The 16,464-nt window shown below is 38.4% G+C and overlaps 1 protein-coding gene across 1 annotated transcript in view; it reads right to left on the bottom strand.

Annotated features, from left to right (window-relative positions):
* GUCY1A2 (guanylate cyclase 1 soluble subunit alpha 2) overlaps nt 1–16,464 on the bottom strand; it is a 177,476-nt gene that overhangs the window by 75,639 nt on the left and 85,373 nt on the right. The window lies entirely within an intron of this gene.

Here is a 16,464-nt window from a genome sequence, read left to right as displayed (position 1 = left end):
TTTGGGGGGCTCACAAATGGTACTCCAGAGATGGAGAGTGCTGAGTAGCGCTTCTCGGTCAGCTGAGCTGTAGGTTCAGCCAAAGGCCCATGAACGCACTATGTTAAGTTCAGGACCTGTGGTGAGTATATCCCAAGACACCTCAGTGGTACTGGAGGCCTCCAGGATACACCCAGCAGTGCTTGGGGAACCATGGGCTCAAGCCCTCACATGCTCACCATGTGCCCTCACTGTTGGGACCCTTTCTTTCTTGATACTAAGTACTGAATAAATCAGTGCTTACTGAGAAAAATCTAATACTCATATGGGCTTAGGTGGAGTCGTGAAAAATATTCAAAAGAGTGAATACCAGGAGAAAAGAGGGGAAGGGCCAGGCCATTGGCAGAGGGGCTGGGCTAGAGGGGCATACTGTCATGGGCAGCAGCACTACTCCAACCAATGTCCACACCACAGCATACCAGGGTACTGCTTCAAAAGAGCGTCATGAGTAGCATGAACTTCCCACTGCTGGGAAGCACAAGTATGAGGAGACAAATAATACAAAGTCCCATTTTGAAAAAAAAAAATCAGTATGTTAAATTCTTTTTTTTTTCAGGGACTGAAGTATAATTCATCATTTATTAAAATTTTCCATGGGCCCTAAACTTAACCAGGCACTTTAAAAGTTTTTCTCTTTACCAATTACAATAAGTCTGTTTAATGCATATTATCGATTTTGTTGTATGATGAAGAAATTAATTCTCAGTAAAATCAACTAGTATATTTTATCATATAGAATTATTTATATTTATCACTCTAACATCAAAGCTCTTTTTAGAACTAACTATACAAGTTAATGCAGGGAAAAGACTTACATAGAGTATGTTAAATTCTTAAGACGTAAAGGCACAATGCTGCTGATCACCCATCTAGATTTGTCTCTCATCTCTCCTCTTTGTCTCTTCAACTTTCTCTTTCTCTCTTTCCTGCTCCTCTCACACCTTGTTATTTGGGCTGAAACCTCTTAACTTCCCTTGTTGGTCATCACGTCTCCTATTGCCTGTCTCCTTTACCCCTGCAGTCCACTGCACCTTCATTTTTCTTTGAGTTTCTTCCTTTTTCTCTCCTTTCCTTCCCAGGCATCAAGCTCCATATTTCCTATCATGAGTTAACTTTTCTGTCTTTATCTCCATTTCTCTATTTATGGAGTCACCATATATATATATAGATAGATAGATAGATAGATAGATAGATAGATAGATAGATAGATAGATAGATAGATAGATAGATAGATAGAAAGATAGATAGATAGATATAGATATATATATATAGATAGATAGATATAGATATAGATATAGATATACACACACACAGAAATAACGTCATATTACATACTACTTTTTGTATGTAATACAACAGCTTTCAACACACAGTGATGCCAAGCTGACTTATATTCCTACCTGAAAGCTAAAGATAAACATAAAAACACAAATATGTCTAACTTCTATGGGGCAATTGGTTTATTTTTGAACCTCTGAATCAGCAGCCTAACTACAGAAAAATAAATAACTGGCTACCACCTACACTACAGAAAAAGCGATCCAAAATAAAAGCTTCAACATAAATAGTAAATTGCTTCCTATTATACATTTTTTCACATCAGTGAATTTTCTATATTTATTAAGTACATAAATTCAATTTGAACATTTTAACTATCATAATTTTAATGAAATAAAAAATTACTATTATTTAATTGTCCTTGTCTAATTATAATGATCAATTCAGTGATTTACTATCATCCTCATTTATTAATTTAACTCTGTAAAATAACTATTATAGAAATGTAACATTTTTAGGGCCGGAGTGATAAGACAGCAGTAAGGCATTTGCCTTGCACAGATGGACCCAGGTTTGATCCCCAGTGTCTCATATGATTCCCTGAGCCTGCCGAGAGTGATTTCTGAGTGCAGAACCAAGAGTAACCCCTGAGCACTGCCAGGTGTAGTCTAAAAACCAAATAATAATAATAATAATTAATAATAATAGTAATAATAATATAAAAACTGCAAGTTTTTATGCGAAGAAAATGATTTTATACAAAATTAAATAAAATAGAAATAAGTTTGATTTAACACTACCTTAATTTGTCAAATAACATAATCATAAATTAAAATATGCTAGTTTGTTGTGCTAATAAAGGACAGAAATGAATATCCAAACCAAAGTCAACAACAAGAAAATCAAGAGACCCAATTTTTTTTTCTTTATCACATATTACTTTTTTTTTAATATAAATTTTTATTTTGATCATAGTGGCTTACATATTGTTGACAATAATATTTTAGGTACATATTTACATAAAATCCGGGGGGATTCCCATCGCCAAATTGTCCTCCCTACACCTCCGTTTCTGTCCTACCTCCCTTTTCCTTTTCCCTCACCCCAGGGAGGCTAGAATATGTGGTCCCCTCTGTATCTAACCCACTACTTAGTAGTCTTGCACCTGTTTGGTCTTGATGCCTCCCTTATTTCCCCCTCTAACTGGAGTCAGGACTAGCTAGTTCAAGTTGCGTGGTTTTGTTTGAAGGAGAGAAAAGTAATAAACTGGGATAAGAGTCTAATACCCCGAAATTGGGCGGAGTCCTTCTAAAGGCTCTCATCATCAATTTGGGAGATGGATAAAAAGAAGGTGAAACACTCCACTAGTACCAAAAGAAGTGTCAAATATCCAGTGAAGGAGACCCAAATTTTAACACTCAAAAAATTGGCCTGTTATACTGACAGGCTTGAGGGCAGGGGATAGTGGTACAAAATGCACTTGGAAACATTGGGGGAGGGAGGACAACAGTGATAGTGGAATTGGCTCACATATATTGTATGTCTAAAACCCAACTATAAAGAACTTTATAAATCACAATGGTTGCAATAAAAAATAAATCCTGGGCCCCAGAGCCAGGACTTTAGGACCCTGGAGCTACATTGGCAGCACCCACATGAGAGACTGAAGCCAAAGGGATCCAGAGCTACTGAATCCTCTCTGGATCCTTGTTTGAACAAGACCTGAGCAGCAGAGCCAGAGGCTATAGGACTGAGAAGACACGTCAGCAGGACCCAGGTGAGAGATGAAATCCAAGTCAAAGACAAAAAGCCAGGGGAGCACAGCCACTCAGCTTCACTCTGTGGCTACACATTTTTCCTAGTCAAGTAATGAAGGCATAAGACAAAGAGAACATCACACTACAACCACAATAATTGGAAATGAATGCAGGGACCCACTATGCTTAGATAATCAAAATGGAAGCTCTGATGACCCAAAAAGTGTCAAGTACCTACTTATCCTCTCAGATAAGAACTTTAGAGAAGAAACATGGAAGATGTTTAAAGACTCAGAGAAAGCATGAAACAAAGTGAACAGGCCACAAACAAACTTCAAATTGAAATAACAGGGCTGGAAAACTTGGTGAAAAGAAAACCTCACTAAGGCGTTTGCCTCTCATGCAGGAGGTCATCGGTTCGAATCCCGGCGTCCCATATATGGTCCTCCCGTGCCTGCCAGGAGCAATTTCTGAGCCTGGAGCCAGGAATAACCCCTGAGCACTGCCGGGTGTGACCCAAAAACCACAAAAAAAAAAAAAAAAAAAAAGAAAAGAAAACCTCACTAGAAAGCCTTTCCAAAAGAGTAATAGTAGCTGAAGACAGAATCTGTGAGCTGGAAGATGAGATGCATAACAGCTTCGTACAGAGAAAAAGGTGGAAAAGAGTCTCAAAGCAAATGATCAAACAATGAAAAAATCCTCAAAGAATGTGAGCAGATGAAAAAATGGAGACATATACCCTGCTCATGGATTGGGAGGCATAACATAATTAAAATGGCAATAATCCCCCAAAGCATTGTACATATTTAATGCAATTCTTCTAAAGATACCCATGACCTTTCTTCAAAGAAGTGAATCAAATTCTCTTAAATTTCACTTAGAGCAATAAGCACCCAAAAATAGCCTAAAGCAACCAAAAGGAAGATGGGAGGCACCACTTTCCCCAACTTTAAATTATACTACAAAAGCAATAGTCATTAAAACAGCATGGTATTGGAATAAAGACAGACCCTCAGATCAGTGGAATAGACAAGTATTCAGAGAATGTTCCCCAGACATACAATCAATTGTTCTTTGACAAAGAGGCAAGAAATGCATAATAGAGCAAGGAAACCTCTCCTACAAGTGAAGTTAGGACAACTGGCCAACCACTTGCAAAAATGAAAATACAGACTTCTATCTAACACCATGCTCAAAGGTCAAATCAAAATGGATTAAAGACCTTGATATGAGACCTGACACTATAAGGTATATAGAAGAAAACATAGGCAAAACACTCCATGACATTGAGACTAAAGTCATCTTCAAGGAGGAAACTCCACTGTCCAAGTGGAAGCAGTGATAAACTAATGGAATTACATAAAACTGAGAATCTTCTGAACTTCAAAGGAAACAGTAACTAGGGTAAAAAGGTCACCCACAGAATGGAAGTAACTATCCAATACCCTTCAGAGAAAAGGCTAATGTCTATGATATAAAAGTATTGACAGAACTTAACAAGAAAAAAAATTTAACCTCATCAAAAAAAAATAGGAAGAAGAAATGAACAGACACTTCCTCAAAGAAGAAATACAAATGGCCAAAAGGCACATGAAAAAAAGCTCCACTAATCATCATTAATCATCAGGGAGAAGCATATGAAAACAACAACAAGGTATCATCTCACACCACAGAGACTGGCACATATCACAAAGAACAAGAAAATCCACTGCTGGAGTGAATGTAGGGAAAAAGCAACTCTCATTCACTGCTGGTGGGAATGCTATCTAGTCTAGCCTTTCTGGGAAAAATATGGATATTTCGTATAAAAGTAGACATTGAGCAGCCATATGATCCAGCCAAACCACTCATAGAGATATATCTTAGGAACATAGAAAACACACACACACACACACACACACACACACAAAAAAACACAATGCCCTCTATACTCCTATGTTCATAGCAGCACTATTTACAGTGGCCAAAATCTGGACAAAAATTCCAGATGCCTGACAAAAGATGAATGGCTAAAGGAACTCTGATATATCTATACAATGGAATACTATGCAGCTGTTAGAAAAACAATGAAGTCACAAAATTTGCCTATACATGGATGGGTATGGAGGCTATTATGTTGAGTGAAATAAGTCAGATGGAGAGAGATAAAAACAGAATAGTCTCACCCATCTGTTGAATTTAAGAAAAATAAAAGACAGTATAATAATATTAATACCCAGAGATAATAGAGATAAGGGCCAGAAGGACCAGCTCATCACAAAGAGCTTATCACAAAGAGTGGGAAGTGCAGTTAGACTAGAAAAATAGCTACACTAACAACTACCACGATGATGATAGATAAATACAATGCCTATCTCGAAGATAGGCAAGGAATGGGGGAGGAGGGAAATGAGAGACAACAGTAGCAGTGAAGTTGCATTAGTGAAAGGAGGTGTCCATATTATGGCTGAAATCCAATTACAAACATGTTTGAAACCATGCTTAAATGAATAAATTATATTAAAAATAAAAATAAATGACAATAATAATGAAAAAAACAAAATGATGGGCTTAATTAATAGCGGACTATTTTACTTACAACCAACGGGTTAAAAGTTCTTTTTATCACTGTCAGATTTTATTAAATAACTTGTGGTATTTCATTTTTTTGGGGGCACACTCGTTTGATGCTCAGGGGTTACTCCTGGCTAAGCACTCAGAAATTGCCCCTGGCTTGGGGGGACCATATGGGATGCCGGGGGAATCGAAACGCGGTCCTTCCTTGGCTAGCGCTTGCAAGGCAGACACCTTACCTCTAGCGCCACCTCACAGGCCCCAACTTGTGGTAATTCTATTTTTAGACGTTTTTATCTCTATGAAAACATTTATCCTGGTTAAAAAATTAATGGAAATCTGAGCAAATACTTAGTTTTATATATCCTAGACATGGATAACCCATACACATAAAAACATAATTTGTAGCAATATTATATAATGTGAGAAAAAATGGAATAAATAAGAAATAGATTTCAATTCCAGTTCTGCTGACTTTTAGTTGTGCAGACTAATGTAGGTTGAATTACTTATCCTTTCAAAGCCTCAGCTTATTTATAGAGTGGAGACACTAATGCTACTGAGGCTGATTGAAGTCAAAGAAAAATAATCAGAATTTGTAGAGAATGCTAATTCTCATGGTAACTGTTTTCTCATTTGAAATCATGGGGCCAGAAGGAAGTAGCATATTTGTTAAAGCACCACATTAAAATAAGCATCAGCCATAAATTCTTCATCTGGGAAACTCTTTGCTTAGAATGAAGGAAAATCATTTGTAGATGAAGGAAAAACTGAAGTCCTTGTCCTAACAGACTTATACTAATGATCATTAAACAGAAGTAAAACAGAAGAATCAGAAGATGGGGGAATGAATGAAGAGATGCAAGGATAGAAATGTGTATGAATCCCACAGTGTGCTTTTCATGAGTCATCTAAATAATTATGTGATGGTGTCAATATGATTATAATGATTATCTACTACAAATGCCTTATAAGAGAAGAGGAGGGAGGTGTGAGAGAGGAGAGAGAGAGAGAGAGAGAGAGAGAGAGAGAGAGAGAGAGAGAGAGAGAGAGAGAGAGAGAGAGAGAGAAAGAGAGAGAGAATGTTTCGGGGAAAAAATCATAATGATTCAACGCAACCAGAGTCAAGAAGCACCAACACATAAAAGTAATCCCAGGTCAGTCTCCCCAGAGACAGCCCAACACACAATTTGATTTCAGATAAAACCCAGAGCTATGAAAGCATTGTGTCTCTTCTAATAAAACCATGTTTGTGATGGTTTGTTACAGTAGCCACAATAAACTAATACAAATTGAAGCAATTAAATCAATAAATAGGATGGGCTGCCAGTGGCAGAAATGAGACACCAAGAGCAGCCTGCACTTTTTTTCACAAATGTTTGCAGCAATGTATGAAAAAAACGAAGAGATGAGTATATACAAAGTATACACATAAATCAGAATTTTAAAACTGAAATTAGACAGAGTATGTTTCCAGTGACAAACTCAAACTAGTAATCAAAAACCTTTAAGGCCTTCATCACACGCAGATGCTTTTCAGTAGGACGAATGGATAAGTAACTCAAGTGTGGAATGGGGCACAGAAATTTAAAGTTTAAATTTAAATTTAAAGTTTAAAAAATATTTTAATGATACAAGTAGATGTTTTGAATAAATCTGTAGGAATTCATGATGAATGAAATAAACTTTTAATCAAAAAACTATTTGTAGTTTTCCTTGCTTAGATTTATTATGCATGTATTTATTTTTAGAATGTAGTTATCCAGGGGCTGAAGCAATAGCACAGTGGTAGGGCATTTGCCTTGCATACTGTCAACTCAGGACAGACCTGCCAGGAATGATTTCTGAGAACAGGACCAAGAGTAACCCCTGAATGCCACTGGGTGTGGCCCCCAAACAAACAAACACAAAAAGAATATAGTTATCCAGAAGTGGCCTATTTAGGAGAAACGTGTTTATACTAGTGAGCTACTGTTTTACTAACAAGATATGGTCAACAAGATATGGTTGAATTCCAACAACATTTATTAAACCATTATAACTACCATTTTTATTTGTAAAAATAAATTATTTTGCCATACAGCAACTTTGTAGTTTGATATAGTCCCACTTATTCAGATTTGGTTCTATAGTTCTGGCCATTGGCATCCTATTGTTGAAGACTTCTTTGAGGTCTAAGTCTTGAAGTGTTCTGCCTATGTTTCCCTCAGTGAACTTTCTGAACTCAGGTCTAATCTCAAGGTCTTAGATCCACTTTAAATTGGCTTTTGTGTAAGGTGTGAGATATGGATCAATCTATAATTTCTTACATATGGTTATCCAATTGTTCCAACACCATTTGTTGAAGAGATTGTCTTTATTTCATTTCAAGTTATAGGCTTCTTTGTCAAAGATTAATTGACAATATACTTGGTAGTTTGTCACTGGATATTCTATTCTCACCCATTAGTCTGAAAATCTGTCTTTGTTCCAATACCATACTGTTTTAATCACTATGGCTTTGAAGTAGAGCTACAAGTTATGTAAAGAGACGCTTCTCAGTTTGTTTTGCAATATGGGTTTGGCTATCCTAAGACTCTAATGGTTCTACACAAACTTCATAATTGATTATTCTAATTCCTTGAAGCTGTTTTCTGAAAGTTTGTGTGTGGCAAGAGAAACACAGGCTAAAATTAAAACACAGCTAACAGTGGGAGAAATTTTTTGTACTCAACACATAAGATAAATGTTTGATATCTATGATATACAAAGTATTCCCAAAGGTTAATTTCTTAAAACCCCATAAAATGGGGATAAGAAATTGACACTTCTCTGAGGAAGACCAACAGATGGCCAACAGGCATATGAAAAATTGCTCAACATCAGTGATCATTAGGGAAATTCAAATCATAACCAGTGAGAATGGCACATATCAAAAATACTGGGAGCAATTTGTGTTGACAGGAGTGTGCTAAGAAATGAGCTCTTATCCACTGTTGGTGGGAATGTTACCTGATCCAACACCCATGGTAAACAGTATGAAGTATTCTCAATAAACTAAGAATCCATCTGCCAAGCAACCCAGCAATCACCATGTTTGAAAAACATTCATCCAAAAGGATGTATGCACACTATATTCATTGCATCACTCAGTACAATAGCTAAGACTTGGAACCAACTGAGATGTCCAATAAGTGGATAAGATGAGCGGATCATGAAGATGTAATACATGTTTACAATGGAATACTACATAGCTGTAAGAAATGATGCACTCATGCAAGTTTCTATAATATGCATGGAACTGGAAGATATTATGCTCAATGAAGTAAGCCAGAAGAAGGATAAAAAGAGGATAATATCACTTATGTGATACTTAGAATAACTGCAGGAAGAAATGCAATGCTTTAAGTGGGAGTTGTTGAGGACACTCTAAGGACTCAGAATATAATGAGAAGGAAAGAAATTGAGTGAAGTAGGAGAAATACAAATATGAAATAATGGGGGCAAGGGGTCAAGTGGTTTCATGGCTTTGATGGTTTTATAAAAGGATAGAACTAAATATCCAAGCCAAATTCAACAATATTGAAATAATGAGACCCAAACTTTAAGAATCAAGACTTACATTGAGCTTGTTATGCTGGCAGGCTGGGGGATAAGGGGTCAGTGGCACAGGATGCACCATGGGAACATGGAAGGAGGAAGGCCAACACTGGTGGTGGGATTGGCCCTGATATATTTTATGTCTGGAACCCAACTATGAAAGTCTTTGTAAATCACAATGGCTTCGGGCCCGGAGAGATAGCACAGCTGCGTTTGCCTTGCAAGCAGCCAATCCAGGACCAAAGGTGGTTGGTTCAAATCCCGGTGTCCCATATGGTCCCCCGTGCCTGCCAGGAGTTATTTCTGAGCAGACAGCCAGGAGTAACCCCTGAGCAAAGCCGGGTGTGGCCCAAAAACCAAAAAAAAAAAAAAAAATCACAATGGCTTCAATTAAACCTTTTGAAAATAAGTTATTTTTCCTAACAAGGAAAATCCTTACATATTCTTAAAGAGGTTATGAAAGAATTGGACTGAGAAGCTGTCAGGGGCCTGGGTGTGAACTTTGCAGACATGAGACCCTGGTTCAATCTCCAGCACCTCCCAAATTGATCCGAGCACTGCACAAGGCTGAATCCTAGTCTTTAGCATCGAGGCACCACACAGGTGGGTAGGCTGCTCACTGAGCTCCCCAGCCCCACCTGAGATAACCCCCAGAATAACTGATTTTAATGCACTAAATATAGTGTGAAATGAATTGGAGGAACTCATTTATTCTTTGTCTTACCATCATTCACATGCTTCTTAGTATCTAACAAGGGATAGCACCAGGCTAAGTAGTTCCAACAGTCAGGGACACAACTGGAGCAGTTACTTTCTCACTAGGCAGAGGCACAGTCCTACAGCAGTACATAGGTGAATTTTTATTGAGCTCATCAAAAAAATAAGTCAAAAATGTGATTCTGTTCCAAAGACAATAGAGAGGAGGGCCAGGACAACTGTCCATGGTAGTAAGCTTGCCGTAAAGAGTATATATGTATTGGGTAGGTGTGGGGGAATATGTGCAGATAGAGCAGAAAATGGACCACTATGATAATGAAAGTTGGGAAACAATAACTCTGGACAAGAACTGAGTGCTAAAAGAAGGTAAACTGAGATGCATGATACCCCTGCAGTCACAATACTATAAATCCCAGTGTCTAAAAGAATAAAAGGGAGGGAGGGAGAGAGAGAGAGAGAGAGAGAGAGAGAGAGAGAGAGAGAGAGAGAGAGAGAGAGAGAGAGAGAGAGAGAGAGAGAGAGAGAGAGAGAAGAAAAATGTCTGACATAGAGTAGGCAAGAGAGAGTGCAGGGAGAGGGCAGGATGGAAATGGGGAAATTGGTGGCAGTAAATTTGTGAAGGGATGGGTGTTGGACATTGGATGACTGAAACTCAATTATGAACAACTTTGAAAAAAAATTGGGGGGCCGGAGAGATAGCATGGAGGTAAGGCATTTGCCTTTCATGCAGGAGGTCATCGGCTCAAATCCTGGCGTCCCATATGATCCCCCGTGCCTGCCAGGAGCAATTTCTGAGCCTAGAGCTAGGAATAACCCCTGAGCACTGCCGGGTGTGACCCAAAATCCACAAAAAAAAAGAAAAAAAAACTATTTTTAATGTGATTCTGAAGATAATCTTCTTGGCTCATTTTATTTTTCCACTCCTTTGGATTACATTTCAGTGCTATTTCTTAAATCAGAATTTATTCTGAAAATTGATTTGAATTTTGTTTTGGTAGATAAGCCAGTAAATCTCATGACAAAATCAATTTGATGTTCCATGACTTGATTTGACTTTTATTTTTAGATCACAGCAGGAGTCATATAATATTAAAAAAATGTTTATGCTTTACAACTGAAAGAGATAAATTAGTAAATGTTTTGGTATTCTGTGTGCAAATCTCCAAAAGTGAAATGCTTTTTTTGTTTTTGTCTTTTGGTTTGGGGCCACATTCAGTGGTGCTCAGGGGTTATTCCTGGTTCTCTGCTTACTCCTGACAGGCTCAGGGGACCATATGGGATACTGAAGGTCAAACCCAGGTTGACCACATGCGAGGCAAATGCCCTACCCACTTTACTATAGCTTGGGCCCACAAATTTTAAGTTTTTGTTTGTTTTGGGGCCATACCCAGAAGTGCTCAGGTGTTACACTTGGCTCTGTGCTCAGGAATCACTCCTACAGGCTCAGGGGATAATATGGGATGCTGGGGATCGAACCCAGGTCAGCTGAGTGCAAGGCAAATGCCCGCCCAGTTGTCCTATGGCTCTGGCTCCCTAGAATGCTTATTTTTGCTTTCATGTTCTTTATTCACTTTGCACTGAATTTATTTTCCCATGTGACCCTGCTGTCACTTCCCCACTCTCTCTTCTATCATCCTGAGAGCAGCTCATTAGACATGTGGGCCTGAAAGGGTCTCCTGCAGAATTGTTGCTTAGAAAAAAACTTAACAGTCCTCAGCCCCTTGGTGTAAATAAGAAATCAGTCCATATAGTGTGAACCCTTGGGTGTACCATATTTTTCATACCATAAGATGCACATTTTTCCCCCCAAAAGTGTGTTTTATGGAGCAAATGTTGCCTGGAGCTGATGCCTAAGTGCAGGGGAGGAGAGCATCTATAAACGATGTGTGTCTTATGGTTAGATGTGTCTTACAGGGCGAAAAATACGGCATATATCAACAGCATATTCACCCTGACTGATAAAGAAGCATTAATAAAACAACACATTCTCAATTTTCACCACATACTTGAGAGATTTACAGTTCCTCCATGCAATGATCTTGGTGCAAGGAATGTACTGTTATTCTTTCCATCCAACCTGACTATATTATCAGTCAAGCCATGTCATGCTGGTTCTCAGATTTTTTAAAACATATTAATGAAACAAAGGCACAGTTTTAAGACTAATCATAGTTAAATCAAAAGATCTGAAACCAAAGCTTTGCTGATATGACTGTATTTTTTTTTTGCATTTTTAACACAAATCATATGAACTGAGACTGGAGTGATAAAACAGTGAGGAGGGTGTTTGCCTTGCATGCAGCCCACCCAGCTTACTTACATTGGAACCTTTTAGCCCTTCATTCATGTGTTAACTTTTAATTAAAATTTAATTACTGGCTCTTTTAGCTTTACAGAAACACTAAAAAGCCACACAGGTTGAACAATTTAAACCAGTAGTTTTCAACTGTTGGCTCTGACCAGCGCCAGTCAAGAAGTGTAAAGACATTGAAAACCACCGTTTCAACAACAGATATTTATACCCTCAGAATTCAGAGGCTAGAGGTCCAGACAAATGTTGGCAGAGGCATTGTGACTTCTGTCAGTCACTCTCTTCTAGTGTGTACAAGTGCCTTCACTCTAAACTATTTTTTTTCTAAACTATTTTTTTCTAAACTATTCACATAGCTTCCTCCTCTGTCTGGATCCACATTCTCCTCTTCCTGGGAGAATACTAATATATTAAAATTAATCTCAAAATATGCTATATCCAAAGAGAATCATATATTGTGGACCAGACTCCTAGCCTTTTCTATTTTTAAGGCCACAGATCAGCCCCTCGCTGTCTTTCTCAAAAGAGAACCAGCTCTGATGTGACTGTCACGCAGATGGCCAAGGTTCAATGATAGGTTCCAGGGCACAGACCCTCCCACACATTGTTTCTTTCTTTACCTTCCTCCCCAGAACTTACCCTGTAGTATAGCATTTCTTTCATGGCCTTTCCTCATACATGTATATCTTGGTAACAATAAAAGTGAGTAAGAAGAACAGCAATGGATTTAGACTACCAAGGATTTCAAGTACTGAATTCTTAGATTTCAGATCTGAAACATGAGGGGAATAAATAAAGAATGAAATCACACACTCAAAAAAAAAAAAAAAGGCAAAGACAGGAGATGATCACAGACTAGAAATATTTATAAAGAAAGAAATAATATATGAATAAAAATCAAAATAAAACAGCAGACAGTAATTGGAACATAAGTCTGAAAACAATGTAAAAATATCACAGATAGGAGCTGGAGAGCTAGCATGGAGGTAAGGTGTTTGCCTTGCATGCACAAGGACGGTGGTTCAAATTCCAGCATCCCACATGGTCCCCCGAGCCTGCCAGGAGCGATTTCTGAGCGTAGAGCCAGGAGTAACCCCTGAGCGCTGCCGGATGTGACCCAAAAACCAATATATAAATTATATACATTTATATATCACAGATAAAAGATAAGAGAAATGACATAGAAGACTAGGGTCTAACATTAGTCAGATAATCTGACAAACAGAAGAGTGAAAAGCAGTGGTAATTGGTAATCTTCTAACAAATGGGAAATGTGAAAACACAGTACGTTTTACATGAACCAGGAAACAAACCAAAAGATTAAAATCCAAATTTTGAGAAACTAAGTGAGGCTGTGGAATATGAATCTGAGAAAAACATGAAGCAAAGCCAGAAATTAAGCAGCACTTTGAGGTGCAGAAGATAGCTTGGGGGGGCTATGGAGTCCAGCACCACCTGGAATCCCCTAAAGATCATCTTCAAATGGTAGATGGCAAGGGGAAATGATGGAAACCAGGGGTAATGAAATCCTATTTTCAGTGGGTTGAGAAACTGTCATCCTAGAATGACACACTCAGTGATATTTCAAAAATGCTACTGAGATAAGTACAGGCCAGTCATTTACAACCAGTAAGTTAACACACCAACAGACTTCCTGTCTTGGGGGCCGGAGCAATAGCAAAGCAGGTAGGGCATTTGTCTTGCACGCAGCCAACCCAGGTTTGATCCCCAGCATTCTCTATGTTCCCTAAGCATTTCAGGAGTGATTTCTGAGCATAGAGTTAGGAGTAACTCCTGAGCACTGCTGGGTGTGACCCAAAAACAAAAACAAAACAATAAAAAAAAATTTATGTCTTTTTTTGTTTGTCTGTTTTGTGGTTTTTGGGTCAGACCCAGCAGTGCTCAGGGGTTATTCCTGGCTCTAGGCTCAGAAATTGCCCCTGGCAGGCACGGGGGACCATATGGGATGCCGGGATTCGAACCGATGACTTCCTGCATGAAAGGCAAATGCCTTACCTCCAAGCTATCTCTCCGACCCCAAATTTTTATGTCTTATTGGAAAAGGAAAAAATAAACCCAGAAGAATAGTCTAGAATAAATAATCTAGACAAAGATGAACTAGGAAGCTGACAGAATTTCCATAAATCTAAATAAGCACTGTCATGATACATATGAGTCACAACAGTAGTACGCTGTATTTTAGAAGCTACCCTGATGATTATTTTTTCTGGATAAGTTTAAGAAACGAGATGTAACTGAAGCATTTAATAAATCATGTACAGGTTTTTAAAGGTCATTATTATGAATTGGAAGATATATTGAGGACAGTACATGTAATAAATTTATATTCACTTCCATATTGCAACTGGACCATTTTTCCTTTCCTCCTGAGACATATACCAGCCAGCTCTCTGCCTGCTGCAGAACATGTGGTCAAGGCATCATGCCACATCTTTCCTTCTCCCACACATCCTTCCTCACACTATGTCCTTGCCAAAATCAAGCCACTATGTTCTCAGCACATGGTCTCTGCTATCTTATTCACAGTCTCAAGCATACTTTCCTCTCAACCTGCCACGGCTCTGAACTACCTATTCTGAAGGGAAGCTCTCAGCATCACTTGCTTTAGGAAATCATTCTTGGTCTGGAACACACACCCACACTCCCAGGTACAAATCTCCTCTCTTCAGAAGCCTTCCTTCAGGGGCTGGGCTCACTTTACCTGTGTCTTACCACATCTTTTATTTTTTTAATTGAGACCATTGTGAATCACAAGTCTTTCACAATTGTATTTCAGGTATATAGTGACAGTGAACTAGGGCTATTTCCACCACCAGTGTTGACTTTGCTCTGCCATAGTTCCCAGTACTCATACCATACCTCCACCCTTAGCTCTCTGAACTACAAGTCCATTTTGTGTTTAGCTTGTTATAGTTTGGGTCTCTTGAGTCTATTGTTGTTGACTTTGGCTTGAGTATTTAGATCTAACCTTTTTTTTTTTTTTAAATTCAGTACTCTTTGACCACTTGGCTCCTTCCTTGGTCCTATCCACTTTTTTTCCTCAATTTGTAGAAAGATATAGAAATATGAGGTCGAACAAAATGATGCAAGTTCTAAGGTCCTATGAAAAAGGTGGGACCCCCTATCTAAAAGATGTAAGTAAATAAAACAAATTTTAAAGGGGTGCAGTTGTGGCAAGTTTGTTTTGGTTTTGGATTTTTTATTTGTTTTCTTTTTTGCATAGGCGCAGTAAACACTGGGGAAATTAGAAAGGAAATTTCCTTGGCCTAAGAGATACAGGGTATCTCCAACCATGAAGCATACTGTCATAAGACTGACTACAGGCTTCAGGCACTTATTATCTGACAAGCCTCTAAGATCTAGGAAGCACTATCTTCTAAAGAGTTACTTTAAAATGCAGAGCCTGGTCTCTGAAATTTCATAAGCCAACCTGCATATTGTATCAGTGTTATATAGATGTTCATTATTCAATCTTTGTAGATCCATGTTTTAATCTGTCATAAACTATGAGTGAGAGTAACCTCACATTTGTCAAGGTAAGAGATTATTATAAACCAATTTTCCTATCCTCGTGGTTTGAATAAAAACTGCCCTAAAGCAATTTAAATGAACCACTCCATGCATTAAAAACGTAAAAATAAGACTCTGTAAGCAAGTTAAAAAATTTCCCCTGAAGAGTTAGTATAGTGGGTAAGGCATTTGTCATGCATGCACCTGACCTGGGTTCAATCTACAGCACCCAATATAGTCCCCTGGGCACTTCAGGAATGAGCCTGAGCACAGAGCCAGGAGTAAGCCCTGAGCACCACTAGGCATGAGGGAACCAAAAGAAAATTCTTGATGGTTAATATTTAATATACATTATATACATGCACGTATGCGCATTTCCATCAAGGTGTCAGTGGGTCTCACAACCCATAGATGCGAGATGCTTTACTATCCCTTATGGAGTCCCTCAATCCTGCATACAACTCTCACCATTCCCCTATTGAAAATGCTTTTTACTGCTCTCCATTGAGAAGACTATCCAAATCCATGACTGAAACATAAAAACCACTTGGAAGCTCCATTTCTCAGACAATACTGTGCTTCAAACAGAACAACGAACTGTCTGGGAACATTCTAGATTCATAAACCCTAAAAGTAGTATCGCTGCTCCTACTTCTTCTTGCTCACTTGAATTTCATCTTGTTCCCTGCTAATTAGTTT

The sequence above is a fragment of the Suncus etruscus genome, chromosome 8, assembly GCF_024139225.1.
Source record: "Suncus etruscus isolate mSunEtr1 chromosome 8, mSunEtr1.pri.cur, whole genome shotgun sequence".
NCBI lineage: Eukaryota > Metazoa > Chordata > Mammalia > Eulipotyphla > Soricidae > Suncus > Suncus etruscus.
Note: the sequence above shows the minus strand (reverse complement) of the source record. Positions and strands in the feature narration are given on the sequence as shown.